General features: G+C 40.3%; 1 protein-coding gene across 7 annotated transcripts in view; it reads left to right on the forward strand.

The window, feature by feature from the left end:
• CBFA2T3 (CBFA2/RUNX1 partner transcriptional co-repressor 3) overlaps positions 1-14,853 on the forward strand; it is a 206,304-nt gene that overhangs the window by 25,039 nt on the left and 166,412 nt on the right. For 2 of the 7 annotated variants that reach the window (XM_074201112.1, XM_074201106.1), the window contains exon 1: positions 1,250-2,195. The exons of the other annotated variants lie outside the window; for them this stretch is intronic. The gene's annotated coding sequence lies outside the window, so the exon portion shown is untranslated. Of the gene's footprint in view, positions 1-1,249; positions 2,196-14,853 lie in introns of those variants that run through there. 7 annotated transcript variants of the gene reach the window in all.

The following is a 14,853-nucleotide window of genomic DNA, read 5'->3' on the forward strand; positions in this document are numbered from 1 at the left end:
CCATAAGAATGTATCTACAGGATCTAGGATATATAAATGGGAAGGACCCTCAAAGGCAAGGCCCTCACAGCGAGTCAGAGGTTCTTGATCCAGTGTCCATAATAGCTTATGAATAGATTTTAGGAGGTACAGGAACTTGGGAGGGAAAAAAAATCTTTTCACTCTAACTGCTTTCCTCTGAAATCCTATGTAATTTATTTAACACAAAAATTTTCTGAGTAGAAAAGTCCATAGGCTTCATCATGCATTGGGTAGAGCATCAACCCTGAGTTCAAATCTGGTCTCAGACACTAACTGTCTGACCATGGAGAAGTCTCACATCCAAGGCTATCTCTAGTCACCCTGATTCATATCTGGCCACTGGACCCAAATGACTCTGGAGAAGAAAGTGAGGCTTTATGTACGTGTTGGGGTCTTCAAGAAGAATCTCTGGGTTTGGGGACCAGGAAAGCCTCCTTGCAGAAGGTAAATTTTGAATCCTGAAAGAAGCTAGGAGTTGAAGGTAAAGAAGATGGCATTCCAGGCATGGGGAAGGGGGCTTTTGTTGTAAAGGCATGGAGGTAGGAAATGGAATATTTTAAATAAGGAAGTAAACTGGCCGTGTGTAGCTAGATCGTAGTGCATGGAGAATAATAAAGAAGTATTAAAAAACTGAAGGAAGAGAGAGAAAGAGAGACAAAGAGAGAGAAACAGACAAAAATATAGTGGGAGAGAGAGAGGAGACAGAGAGAGAGAGGAGGGAGACAGAAACAGAGAGGAGGGAGAGAAAGGAGAGAGAAACAGAGAGATAGAGATACAGAGACAGTGGTGGAGAGAGGGGAGACAGAGAAGAGAAGAGTGGAGAAGAGGAGGAGGGAGACAGAGATAAAAACTTTCAGAACCCACCTTAAGATCCTAAAGGATCCTTAAGATCCTTTCCCAAGCTCTGGTTTCTACTTTTTTGAATTTCCTGATTCTATGCAAGAAATCTAAAATCCTTCAGAGACCAGGATTACACTAATCCAAATTGTTTCTCTCTGGGGCTTCCCTGACCAAGCCAAGGTTTTTGATGGTCAAGGGTACTATGAAAGGAATTAAGGGTGAGGACAATTTTCTCATGACCTTTTATTGACTTATTTAAATTTCCCTCTATCTCAAAACAGAACCAGTCTAAGTCCCCATTGAGCCTATCTAGGATTCTTAAGATATATATATATATATATATATATATATATATATATATATATATATATTGTGCCCATGAACTTTTGGGCCTCAGTTTCCTTCTCTGTAAAAGAAATGGGTTGGACTAGCCAGTCCCCAAGATTTCTTCAAAGCTTACATTTTAAACCCCCAAGAAAGAAAAAAACCTTACTCCAAACACCAGTTCTTGCCACTTAACTATATGGTCTGGGTCAAGTCAATTCTCTCTTGCCTCATTTTCCTCATTCTATAAAATGAGGAATTTTGACCAGATGACCTAACGGAGATGTGCTATGTTTCTCTCCAACAGACTCAGGGCTAGCTGACACCAAATATAATTATCAGAGATTATTATCTGGTGGGAGTGGGAGGAGATAGCAGCAGGCCCTCATCTCTGCCCAGCAGGCTAGGGGAGATAGGAGCAGGCAGCTTCCTGTCGGAAACTGAAATTATCAGGTGCTTCCCTTCCAGGCTGGGTTGGGGCTATCCTGAGAAGGTGGCAGACAGAAAGTCAGTCATGCTCTCTCCTTCCCCTTTGTGACCTAATAGAGACAGCTGTGACTTGGATGCATTTCACAAACAAGAAGGAGAAACACACACACACACACACACACACACACACACACACACACACACACACACACTACTCCCAGAGGCCACCTGCTTTTCCCATCCATCCAAGGAAGGTTTCCACTGAGTGGCCCATGTCAAGCCAGAAGAGCTTCCCAGGAGGTTCAGCCTAGGACCACCCTTGTAGAACAGATGGGTTTGATCTAACCAATCAGAGGCAGCCAAGCTAGCAGAACTTGCCAATGAGGAAGGTTCTGTGACCAGCTCCACAGACTCCCCCAGGGAGCCCCCTTTGCCCTTTGTTCTCTTGGAAGCCAACGTCCTCTGGTTTCCTCTCCATCATCACTCCTAGGCCCTGAGCACACAGCCACCTGCGATGGGAGGCAGATGACCTGGCAGCTGCTGTTGGCCCAATACTCCCATCATACTGGGAGAGGAAAAAGGTAATATCAAAGGTCAGGCTCCTTTTGGAGGGGCCTGAGACAGTGGGCAAGGGCAGTTTGCTTTTCATCTGGGACCTTGGACAAGAAAGCTCTGTGGATGTGAGCTCTCCAAGGCCCCAAAAGTTAAATCTAATAGCCTCCCCTTCCCACATCCACTCTCAAGCCAACTTTCATATCCCTCATTGGGGAATGGGTAGGGGTCTACTCTTAAGTCAACTTTCATATGCTGTTGGGGATGGGTGAGGGAAAGGGATAAGCAATGAATCTAAATTCAGGAGACTTGGGTTCAAATCGCATACCGGTGACTAAGTCACTTAATATGCTGGTCTCAATTTTCCTGATGATGGGATCTGAGTAGATGATCCATAAAATCTCTTCCTTCTCTACAGACTCAATTACTTTGTTCATCAAGGTAATCGTGTCCCTCCTGCCCTTCAGTTTCTTCTTACCTACTAAACTATGTTCAAATTTCTTGTTTGGCATTCAACACTTTCTATGATCTGGTTTCACCTTCCCTTTCCAGTCTTATCTCTTGCTTCTCCTTTCCAAAGTGGACTATTTGTGCCCCACCTATGGTAGAGCATCCTCAGCTTGTATCGGTCTGATCAGCCATGACTAGATACACTGTAATTTGTTTCTAATAGAGTGATGTCATTTTGGTTTTCTTCAGTAATAAAGGATAAAAACCAACCAACCTATTCACTCCACTGACCTCAATGACTTTGTTCATGCTGCTCTGGAATGTCTAATGTTCATGGTCCTCTGCTTGTAGAATCAATGAGATTCTAGAGCTAGAGGTAGAAGGAAACTAAGAGATCATTTGATCCAATCCCATCTTGTCATTAAGAGATAAAGTTTCTTCGATTTTGTGACTGTAGGAGGCACAAGAATAGGTTGTCTGACTAGACCATCACGCTCCTAGGCATTGTCTCAGGTAGGATTTGAATCCAGCTTCTCCCAATCCCAAGTCACTAGACAACATAAACACTGCAAGTTCTATCCTATGGAGTTGGATAATAAAATTAGATAATTAAAATATAATAATAAAAATAAATGCAATCACATGACAAATCCACAGAGAATGTGCCCCATTTGTATCAATGAGGGACCAATTACCCCCAAACATTTCCCTGCCCCAAACCTAGAATTAGTATCATTTCACATAGATAATAGAAATAGCACTTCTCTGTAAGCCAGGAAACCTGGGTTTCTTCACAAGCCAGGATCTTCTACATGAGGTCACTCTGAAATTTCTAGTGCTTTCTTCTCTATCAATTAAGTAATCATTCAACAGGCATTTATTAAGTGCCTCCTGTATGCTGGTCACCATAGAGACACAGATACAATGAACAAAAATATTTCTACTTAGAAAGAGCTTAGATTCTAACAAAGGAGATTCTAAAATAAGTTTGACAATTAATTTATAGAGGCTGCTAGTTGGTACAGTGGATAGAGCACTAGCCCTAGAATCAGGAGGATCTGAGTTCAAATTCGACCTCAGACACTTACTTAGCTGTGTGACCTTGGGTAAGTCACTTAACTCAGTTGCTTTGTCAAGAAAAAAAGAAAGTTAACATATAAGCTTCATATGGCTTGTATATAATTGTGTTGAGGATGGGTCTGTTTTGTCCACATCAATATACATATTCATGTTATCTCCTCCAGTAGTTTAGGAACTGTTGTGTCCTCCTTTGGGCAGGGATTGTTTTAACAGTAGTTATAAGGAAAAAAATTGTAGAAAGAAGTAAGATAATAAGGAAGGAAGAAAAAGAAAGGAAGAAGTAAAGAAAAAGGGAGGCTTAATAAGTTGCTGATTTGCTTGTCCTTAGAATGATCATTTCCTACTATGTCACTCTCTTGATCTCATTTTCCTCTTCTGTGAAATGAAAAGTTAGAATTCAATGATTTGTAGGGTTCCTTCCAGTACTAGTATTCTTTAAATTCTGGTATTTGCTTTCTGAGTTAAGACCTTGCTTCTAGAAGAGGTAATATTCATCAAAGGAAACCTGCCCCTAACATCTAGATAACCAAGGAAGACATAATCCATCCATCCTATGATGTCTGTGCCAAAAGCAAAATCCTGTATTGAATGGACTATTGATGTTGACTCCATGTGACCATTCTGAAGTTGCTATGTTGGGTCTCATTCTAAACCATTCATTCAATCAACAAATATTTACTCACTCAATTCAAGGTTTTATGTTTAATGCTGAATGGAATACAAAGTTGCCCAAGTCAGAATCCCTACCTTCAAGGAGTTTCCAAAGTTTCCTAGATAGGGAGTCCTTCTCCTCGACCCTCTCCTTGTGCTGAATTTAAGGTTTTGGTGAATGAAGTGTTCAGGGAGCACCTGGACAATGCCTTGATCATTATGCAGACACTAATTTGAAGTATGAATGGGGTAAGTTCCCTCACCTTCTGGGCCTCAGTTTCTCCATCTGGAAAATGGTGGTGGGACTTGTTAAGTCATGTCCAATGCTTTGTGACCCCATTTGGGGTTTTCTTGACAAAGATGTTGGAGTAATTTGCCATTTCCTCCTCCTCATTTTATAGATGAGAAAACTGAGGCAAATGGGGTCAATCCAAGGTCACAGTTAATGTCTGAGATCAGCTCTGAATGCAGGTCCTCCGGATTCCAGGGCCAGGGCTCTATCTACTAAACCATCTACCTGCCCTGAGAGGGGCACTGGCTGATCCCTTAGCTCCTTTGCCCTGCTAAGAATCTTCTCATTCTAAGCTACTAGGAGCTTAGCTGGCACTGGTTTCTGTGAAGTGCCCATGATTTGCTGCCTATGTCTTCCTCCCCACTGATGAGTTCCACCCAGACTTGTGCTTTGACTGAGCACACATTTGCAACTCTCAGCCAGCCTCTATTTGCTAATAATAACTGCTTGTGTTTCCTGCTGGGCCAGCGTGATGCCAGTGAAACCAGACAAGGCATCATCATCATCCTCATCATCAATATGCATTATCACCCACAGGGTTCTTGGCTCTGCCCTTAGCATTCTGGAGTGTGGAGCCTGGGCCTGAGAGAGCCAACCCTTGGGTGATCCCTGCCCTTGGCCCAAGAAAGTCCATTTAAATGGGAACATCAGTAATTCCCTCCCATGGTCTCATCCACTGATACACTCTATGGCACATGAGGTTGTAACACAGACACTTTACTGTACTCCCAAAGTACCTCCTCCCAAAAACTACTGTCCAGGGATAAGGAGAAATTGGGTCCCAAATGAAGCAATAGCCTTAAGCAAAATTATGGAGCAGACAATGAATTCAACAAACATTTATTGAGCTCAGAGTATATTTTTGGCTCTCAACTAGGGGACAAACACACAACCCAAATGGTCCTTATGATCTATTGAGAGCGGAAGATGGGGATGGACATGCACAGTTAAGCCCTTGGGAACACTGTCTTACTGCCCGTCAAAACCTACAGGGCTTACTTGGCGGACTCTGAATCCCCTTAGCTTATTTAGATCAATGTGTCACTAGGATAAATTTGCACAAATGTCAAATAAGAGGGCAGTGAAGGTCATCCTTTGCCTTTTACTAACTCCTCTGGCTACATTTGTTTTCTTTTTTATTATGAGCTAACAATCATAAACATTTCAACACAGAGAGAAGATTCTATGTGAAACCACAAGTTTCTACTAATTGTTTTTTAAAAGTATATATATATATATATATATATATATATATATATATGTCTGTATACATTTATACATATAAATATATATATATATATAATCTTTTTTATACTTACACTAGTTGATAATCGCTGTGTAGATGACATTAGAGTCCAAAATATCTGGATTCAAATCCTTTCTCTGTCACATACTGATTGTAGGACCCTGTGAATGTCGCTTAACCTCTTAGTGCTCTAGGAAATTCATTAAACTTTGTGTTGCAGAGAAGGTGCCAATCATACTTTCTTCCTTTCATATGCCTTCTTTATTTACTTCTTCCTTCTTTTTTTACATGCCTCCCTTTTTTCTTTACTCTTTCTTTCTTTTTTCTTCCTTATAATTCTATAATTTTTCCTTATTTTTCCTTACTTCTTCCTTATCTTTTTCTTTCCTCCTTCCTTTCTGTTATTTCTTATTTCTGTTATTACTTATTTCTTTCTTTATTCCTTCCTTCTTTTCTTTCATGCCTTCCTTTTTCATTATTTCTTCCTTTTCTTTTTCCTTCTTTTCTCCTCCTAAACTTTCCTTTAACTTCTTCCTTCTTTCTATTCATGTCTTCCTTTTTTCTTTTTCTTTTCTCCTCCCCCACTCCCTTGTTTTCCTTCCTTCCTTCTTTCTTTCCTTCTCCCTCTCTTCTCCTTCCCTTCATCTTTCCCTTGTTTCCTTCCTTTTTTCCTTCCTTCTTTCTTTCCTCACCTCCCTCCTTCCTTCCTTCCTTCTTCCTTCCTGCATCTCTTTCATCAGGAGCATGAAAGAGTAGATAGAAAATTGATCTTAAAACCAGGTCTTCCTGGATAAAGTTCTCTATCTGACACACATAGGCTATAGAACCTTGACCAAGACTTAGTCTTTATATAGTTAACATAATAAGTTGTAGGTGTGATGGCCTCATTGGCCAAGAGCTCCATTATTCAGGTATTACTCTGTAAACCAATGCAGTCTTGGGTCTAGTCCTTACCCTTATCACACCCACAAAGCACTGCTTCCCAGTATATACACACAAAGGGAAGCTCTGCATTTTAATGAATAAGTTTAGCCAGGCAAAGTAAATCAACACATTAGCTGCATCTGAAATTCCATCCCCACTTAAGAGAGATGGAGAAACCACTCAGCCAGTGCTGAGCCATCCTGCCAGGGACCAGACAGGCAAAGATGAACCTGGCTTAACAGTTCAGAAAATGTGACCCAGGAGGAGAAGTTAGAGGTATCAGTGTTGGGAAACCTGCTAAAAAGACAGCTGTCGACTCACTGTCTTCCAAGGATATGAAGGCAGTGTGAATTGGTGTCTAGAATTCTGCGCTTGAAGTCTGGAGACCTGAGAGATATCTTTAATACTACCAGCTGTGAGAACTTGGACAAGTCACTGTCTCTCTGAGCTTGAGTGAGGATGGTCCATAAGCCCACTGAGAGGGAAGCACATTAAAGTGATACAATATTCACATTATAAGTCACTCAATAGCTGTTTTCTGTTTCCAAGGAAGAGAAGTTAAAAGCCCTCAATTATAGTGAAAGGGGTGGGGGGCTGCTGACATGTTTTTGAGCAGGTCTCCAAAATCCCTCCAAACCTAGGACTGGGTAAAAGGAAGACCTGTCCTTCAACCTCTTCTTGATGGACTTGAGGACCCCCACTTAGAAACTAGACACCCTCCCCAGAAGTAGCCTGGCAATCAGAAATTAACTATCAAAAATCTGGTGAGATGGAGCTAGATTTTCCTATAGTTTCTTGGGTCTGTTGGATAGAGGCACAGGGTGAGTGAGCCCCATTAGCATGTCACTTCAAGACTCTTAAACTAAGAAAGCTACTAGTTGTCTCTCCATCTGCACATGTGAGAATTGGTCCATTAACATGCATTTAGCACTTGCTAAGCTCTAAGTATGCAAAGAAATGAAAAACCATTTGTTTTCAGTTAGAAAAAAGGACACATAGGAGAAATATTCCCTCCAAGGACCATCTGTGGAATCTTCCACAGTTTCATTATCCTCAGGTACAGGGAAAAGTTCTTGACTTGGAGTTGGGAGCACCTGGGTTCAAAGCCTGGATAAGAATACTTTGCAACTATGAATAAGCCTCAGTTTCCTCATCTCTAAAATAATCATACCTGTAAGCCTTAACCTCACAGGGTTGTCTTAAGGATCTGAGAGAATACAAATTAGAAAAAGCTCTACCTAAATTTCAGTTATAAATCTTTGAGGATGCCATTTCCATCTTCAGTACTAGAAAGAGCCATTTTTGTCAGAAGGGTAGTGTATATTAGTAGGGAAGATTAATATGCTGGGTAGGAGATTGATGTTTCTGATCAAGGATTGGGCCAATGAAATCCATGGTTTAGGCAATATCCTTATCACTACCTCCAAACTTCAGCTTTGGTCTCTGGGGTTCCTGCCAACTCTGGGTTATTATGAGTCTTTGCAATGAATGCTTGGTTGATTGAGTGATCGCCTGATGGGTCGATTCATTCATTCTTTGAATGTTTTGAAGACGTAGGAATAAAGAGATGAGAAGAAACACTGTCCCTTTAAAAATTTTTTCTCCCTCCCGCCACCCCCTTTTTTAAATTGACATAACATGTCCATTTAATCCTTGGAGCTCAGGTGGCTCACACAGAGCCATCAATCATGTGTCCCAGTGACTGACAGAAACTCATTAGAGTATCCTCTCCCCTGGCCATCCACTGTCACCAGGATGGTTGGGGGGAGGTTGGAAGGGTGTGGATGGGGCAGGGCTGTCCTGGCTACAGCCGCTTATCTCTTTCCCTATGCTGGTCTTGGTCTGATGGCTCCCTCCCAAGCCATCTCTACCTTCCCCTCCAGATTTGACCTCCTCCACTGGGCATCTTGCCTGCTGCAAGACTGGCCCTTCCTACATTTAGACTTACATTATCTCTGAACTGGGCCTCCTGTCTGCCTAATCTCTTTTCCCACAGCAAACAAAGCTGACAAGAATGAGGAAGCCAGTCATGGGGAAGAGGGGGGAGGGAGAAAGAGGAATGCTTTCCCATGCTTATTTATGTATTTAATTATTCATTCATTCATTCATTCATTCACTCATTCATTTCTCTATGGTCAAACAGAAGACACTTCTTGCCCCTCCCCCTGCCCCAGTTATGCCTATCCTTGGATGGACTCATGGACAGCTCCCATGATGGACATCATTACCAAAAGACTTCAAAAGATCAGAAGGTGAGGGGCATCCAAAAGAGTTTTAGAATTGGAAGGGATCTCTAATGCCACAGATTATTCAGTCATCAGTCAGCATTTTTTAGGTGTTTTTTTTTTGCAAGGGAAATGGGGTTAAGTGGCTTGCCCAAGGCCACACAGCTAGGTAATTATTAAGTATCTGAGATCAGATTTGAACTCATGTCCTCCTGACTCCAAGGCTGGTGCTTTATCCATTTTTAAGCACCTTCTGTCTACCAGATTCTGTTTGAGGCAAAAAACACAAACAGAAATGGAGGGGGGGAATCCCTGCTCTCATGAAGTTTATATTTTCTTTGGAGAAATTACAGTTGCATATACAAATGGATCCAATGTTTGATCAGACCTGAAAATAGCATAGGATGCTCCTGGTGAGAAATTCTCTCTCTGTCTCTCTGTCTCTCTGTCTCTCTGTCTCTCTCTCTCTCTCTCTCTCTCTCTCTCTCTCTCTCTCTCTCTCTCCAAACCTCACCTGTTCTATAAGTTAAAGTCTTAGCAGAGGTTTTTAATGCCTATGGCAGCAGTGTGATGAAGCCAATGAACTCCTTTCCCATAGGAAACCAATTATATGGAAATACAGTTACTAAAATATTTTTTAAAACAAGTTCCCAGGGGCAGCTAGTTGGCGCAGTGAATAGAGTACCAGCCCTGGAGTCAGGAGTACCTGAGTTCAAATCCGAGCTCAGACACTTAATAATTACCTAGCTGTGTGGCCTTGAGCAAGCCACTTAACCCCATTTGCCTTGCAAAAACCTTAAAAAAAAAAGTTCCCAGAACGCAGGTTAAGAAACCTGATGAGAGTTACCTTAGACTAGAGTATTGGAAGATCAGATGACTTGCACCTTGTATATGTCACAATTGGTATGTGTCAATGATCAGAAATACTTGACCTACCAAGTCTTTCTAATTCCACGATCGACAAAACTTACACAAATTTAACACTATGTTGGTTGTTGCTTTTGAGAAAGGAGACGGTCCAAACAACTGGGGGCATGAGAAAAAATTTCATGGGATAGTTAAACTGAGGGAAGGAAGGAAATGAGAGATTCAGGGGGGACTGGGTCAGGAAGAGATATTCCCAAAATAATTTTAACTTGCTCTATAACCTTGAGCAATTTGTAGAATCGTCTACTGGAAAGGACTTTAATTACAAGTCATCTAATGCAAACCCCCATTTTATAAATGAAGAAACTGAGGTCTATGGGGGTGGAGATAACTTGTTCAAGGTCATACTATGAATTAGAGGTAGGGGTTGTTTTTCAGTTGTGGAAGACTCTGTGGATCCATTTGGGGTTTACTTGGAAAAAATACTGGAGTAGTTTGCCATTTCCTTCTCCAACTCATTTGGCAAATGAGGGAACTGTGGCAAACGGGACTAAGTGACTTGCCTGGGATAACATAGTTAGTGAATGCTATCCAGGACTCTAGAGCCAGTGCTCTGTACCCCTGTTCTGAAGAGGCAGAGTCTAAAACTAGAGACTGGCATCAAGGTCTCTTGGTTTGTGGTACAGAGCACTGCCTCCACTCCCCATGAACCCAAGTACAACCTGGGATCATGACTGTTTTATTTAAACAAACAATACAAATTCTGAAAGGTCAGAGAGGTAGAGCATAAGGGTCCTTGTGACCTTCCTGACATTTTGGGGGTTGTTTTTTATTTTTTTTAATTTTTCAATTTTCCTCCAATCTTGTTTCCTTTCCCACCACCACAGAAGGCAGTTTGATAATTTTTTACATTGTTTCTATGCTATATATAGATCAAAATTGAATGTACTGAGAGAGAAATCATATCCTTAAGGAGAAAAAAATAAGAGATAGCAAAATTGCATAATAAAATACCCTTTAAAAACATATAAATTAAAGGTAATAGTCTAACTTGTTTAAACTCCACAATTCTTTCTTTGGCTATAGATGGTATTCTCCATCACAGATACCCTAAAATTGTCCCTGATTGTTACACTGATGAAATGAGCAAGTCCATTAAGGTTGACCATCATCCCCATGTTGCTGTTAGGGTGTACAATGTTTTTCTGGTTCTGCTCATCTCATTCAGCATCAGTTCATGCTAATCCTTCCAGACTTCTCTGAATTCCCATCCCTCCTTGTTTCTAATAGCACAATAGTGTTCCATGACATACATATACCACAGTTTGTTCAGGCATTCCCCAATTGATGGACATTCACTCCATTTCCAATATTTTGCCACCCCAAACAGGGCTGCTAAGAATATTTTTGTCCAAGGGATGTTTTTAATGGGGTCATTTTTGAATGAAGAAGTCAAGGAATTTACCAACCCTAAGCTCTTGGATTTGAAAACTAGAAAGAACCTTACAAATGGTCTTGTCAGGAGAGGCAATGTGCAGTCAACTACATACAGACAAAATTTATCCAGGGTAAATCGGAAATAATGGGGAGGGGGCAGAATAGAAGGAAAGAATAAAAGGAGAGAAAAGAGATTTAAAAAAAACCCCAAACTGTGATTACAGGATACATTTAGTAAACAAAATACCACCAGAAGCACTAAGTAAGATCATAAGGTTTAATAGGAAGGTGAACTTCAGTGGTCATCTATTCAACTTCCAGCATTTTACAGATGGGTAAATTGAGGCCCAAGAAATGAAATGACTTTTTCCCAAGTTCACTCTGACAGTAGTGTCAAAACCAGGGTTTAAACCCAGGTCTTCTGATTTTGAATCCAGTTCACTTTAGAAAGGCTGAAATTATGGAAATATTGAATTCTAGAGGACTTCAGCCCATGAATTTCCATCACAGTGTTTCAGACAGGTTACTACAGTTTCATTGGGATTAGGGGTTTCTAGGGAAGAGGGCCTGATCTCAGGGAATGGATATTACTGCCACCTACAATAGTGAGAGGAACAGCTATGAGCCTGGCAAACAATCCAGTGCATACCACCTGTGATGGAATACCTAAACACAAGAACTTGCTACCTGGCTGTCACCTTATACAATGCCATAATATCTGCCTTTAGACTAGAGGATGTGTATGTATGCACAGCTGGAAAATTAGGCTCCCAAGTTAAAATGAAATACATAAACACCCTTCTCCACCCGTGTTGATTCAAATGACAAAGACTGGACAAGAGTTTATTTCCTTATGAGCTTGGAAGTAAACAGAGAAGAATGAGCAACGATGGTATCATTAGAATTGGGCTCCAATCCACATAAAAAAAGTTACCATTTGTGCCTCCCATTTGGAGAATTATGACCATCAGCTAAATCCAATGGAAAATAGGAGGGGTCATTCAAAACCAATTAAAATATCAAAATTTCTTTGAAACAAATCTTTTGGGAAGGAATATGTGAATTTTCTTGTACTGATGATCAACAAAAATGCCATTATTGCTATTATTAAATTATTATATTTTTAAGGGTTGTCAGATAAGAGCAGATTGAAAAAAATGCAGGATGGGTCATAGTAGACTGTAGTACATTACCAGTGAAGACTTGCATACAAGAAAACATCAAGAAAGTGAATGATCAGAAAAGGAGACAAGCTACTCAATATAATAAGGCAAGTCAACCAGCACATATAAGCACCTATCATGTGGCAGACACTGTGCTAACCATTAGCAATATATATAAAGATAAAAGACAGTTCCTGCTCTCCAGAAGTTCACAGTATAGTGGACAAAAAAAATAACAGATGGACTCCTTGAGTGCACAGTATATTAAGGCAACTCCCTCTGGCAAAACCCTTCACAAAGATCTAGTCATGGACATAGGTGAGAATTACCCAAGATGAGAGGTTATAATCTTCACTGGCAAAGAGAAAATCCAACATGCATGAGAATTGCAAATCTGGAATTAGGCTTAATAGTATCAGACTGATTTTAGCTTAGACTTGCTATGCTTTATTAAATATATTCAAACTACCTTGCATTAGTAAGTTGTTAGAGTTTAATTTTCCCATTCTTGTGAACCTATGCCCCCTCCTTTGTAAGAACTCCTTCTTTCAAAATGTTTAGTGTGAGTTAATTCCTCATTTTGACTCATGGAGACTTACAAACTGTCCACATGAAGCTCAACTAAGATACAGATTTAGTCAATAGCCTATTAATCGATAAGCTTGTGTCATACCTAGTCAATTAGAGAAAGCAATGTTTGCTATTCGAGGATTCTAGTTTCCCATTCTCAGAACTACAATTTCCCTATTCTTGTCCTTATTCAAGTTACCTTGGGTGTGTTAGTCCACCTTGTGGTAAGCTGACACAACCTTTGATTAGGATACTTTGCACCAACCAATCAAAATCCATAAATACCCATGATACTAAAGATTTTTTTAATTTGCCCCACTTTCTCTTTATTGACCATTAAGAGAGCTCTGCAAACTTTCCACAGTGTCCTTGGCTACTGAGGAATCTTTTACCCCATTATTGGCAATTGCTAGTTTTGCTAATAAGATGATTATACTTGGAATTTTGTTGCATCAGCTTCTCATTACCTCAGATTTCTACTGCAATAATTGGCAAGCCAGCCAAGAGCTGAGTGAGGGGACCCCCAGCTCTGAGGCAAGGAATCCCCTTGAGTACTCTGGTAAATACTGAAGGACTTCTCCAATGTGTTCGATTCCCCCTCAGCCTTTATCCAAATTTATCCAAGCCTAGGTAAGCCTTAAATGGGATACTCTTACCAACAGAAAGGGAAATTTTATCATATGCAAACTAATCTCCCTTACAAGCAGGAGAATCTTGAAAATAGAGCAATCTCTATACTAGAAAGAGGAGAAGTGCCTCTCCAGCAATTTAGAGATTTCTTCTAACAAATAACACCAAAAACCTCCTCCATGGAGGAAAATCTCTAAAGTACCTAAACCACTATCCTGACACAAAGATCTCAAAATTTATTTATTATTCTTTGAATTTAATTTGTGTGAAATAATTTTTGAAAATGAAAGCAAAGATTGAGAGTATAGAGTGGTTGAAGTAAAATTTGTACCATTAAGTGACATCCTCTTTTTAAAATTCTAAACCCACTATAGTCTCAAATCAATCTCACACTATTCCCTTGACAACTTTTTGTGAAAGAAGGATCCTATTATCATTTCACTTTGACAAAAGATCCAGAATGGAAAAATTTCAATGAAATTCTTCCAGCCAGCAGGGAATTAATTCTCACCAAACTTTATTGGGGATTAGGGAGGAAGACTTGCCAATAAGTTCTTGTTTCCATTGCTTGTGTTGGGGAAATTCCCTGAGGTACACTTCCAGGGAAATTCTTTTGCTAACGGGGGACTCTCCTTTTGGGGGCATCTCAGGAGAGTAATAAAGTCTGTTAGTATTACCCCCCAGAAAAGTTTCTTACATATTGGAACCAGGGGAAACTCCTCATTCAGCCAGGTATGACAAAATTATGCAACATTAAATTATGTGACATTAGTCTAAGACCAAATCTAAGAGATTCAGTTGATAAATTATTTTAGCCTAAATTGGGACTTTTGATTGCTGTACTTTGAGGGAATTAAGATTGACTATTGGGTCAGCCAGGTAGTACAGTAGATAGAGCACCAACTCTGGAGTCAGGTGGACCTAAGTTCAAATCTGGCCTTGGACATTAGATCACTTACTAGTTGTATGACTTTGGGCAGGTCACTTAATCCTATTGCTCCCAAAACAAACAAAAAAGGACTACTAAAAATTACTCAAAGTAAATGTGTTTTGGTTTTTACTGGAAAGCTCTATCTAGTGGAATGTGTTCACTACCTCCTAAAAGGCCCTCTTCTCTCTATCCTGCTCTGTTTTCTCCTTCTGCTCTTCCAT

Source organism: Macrotis lagotis, chromosome 1 (genome assembly GCF_037893015.1).
Source record: "Macrotis lagotis isolate mMagLag1 chromosome 1, bilby.v1.9.chrom.fasta, whole genome shotgun sequence".
Taxonomy (NCBI): domain Eukaryota; kingdom Metazoa; phylum Chordata; class Mammalia; order Peramelemorphia; family Peramelidae; genus Macrotis; species Macrotis lagotis.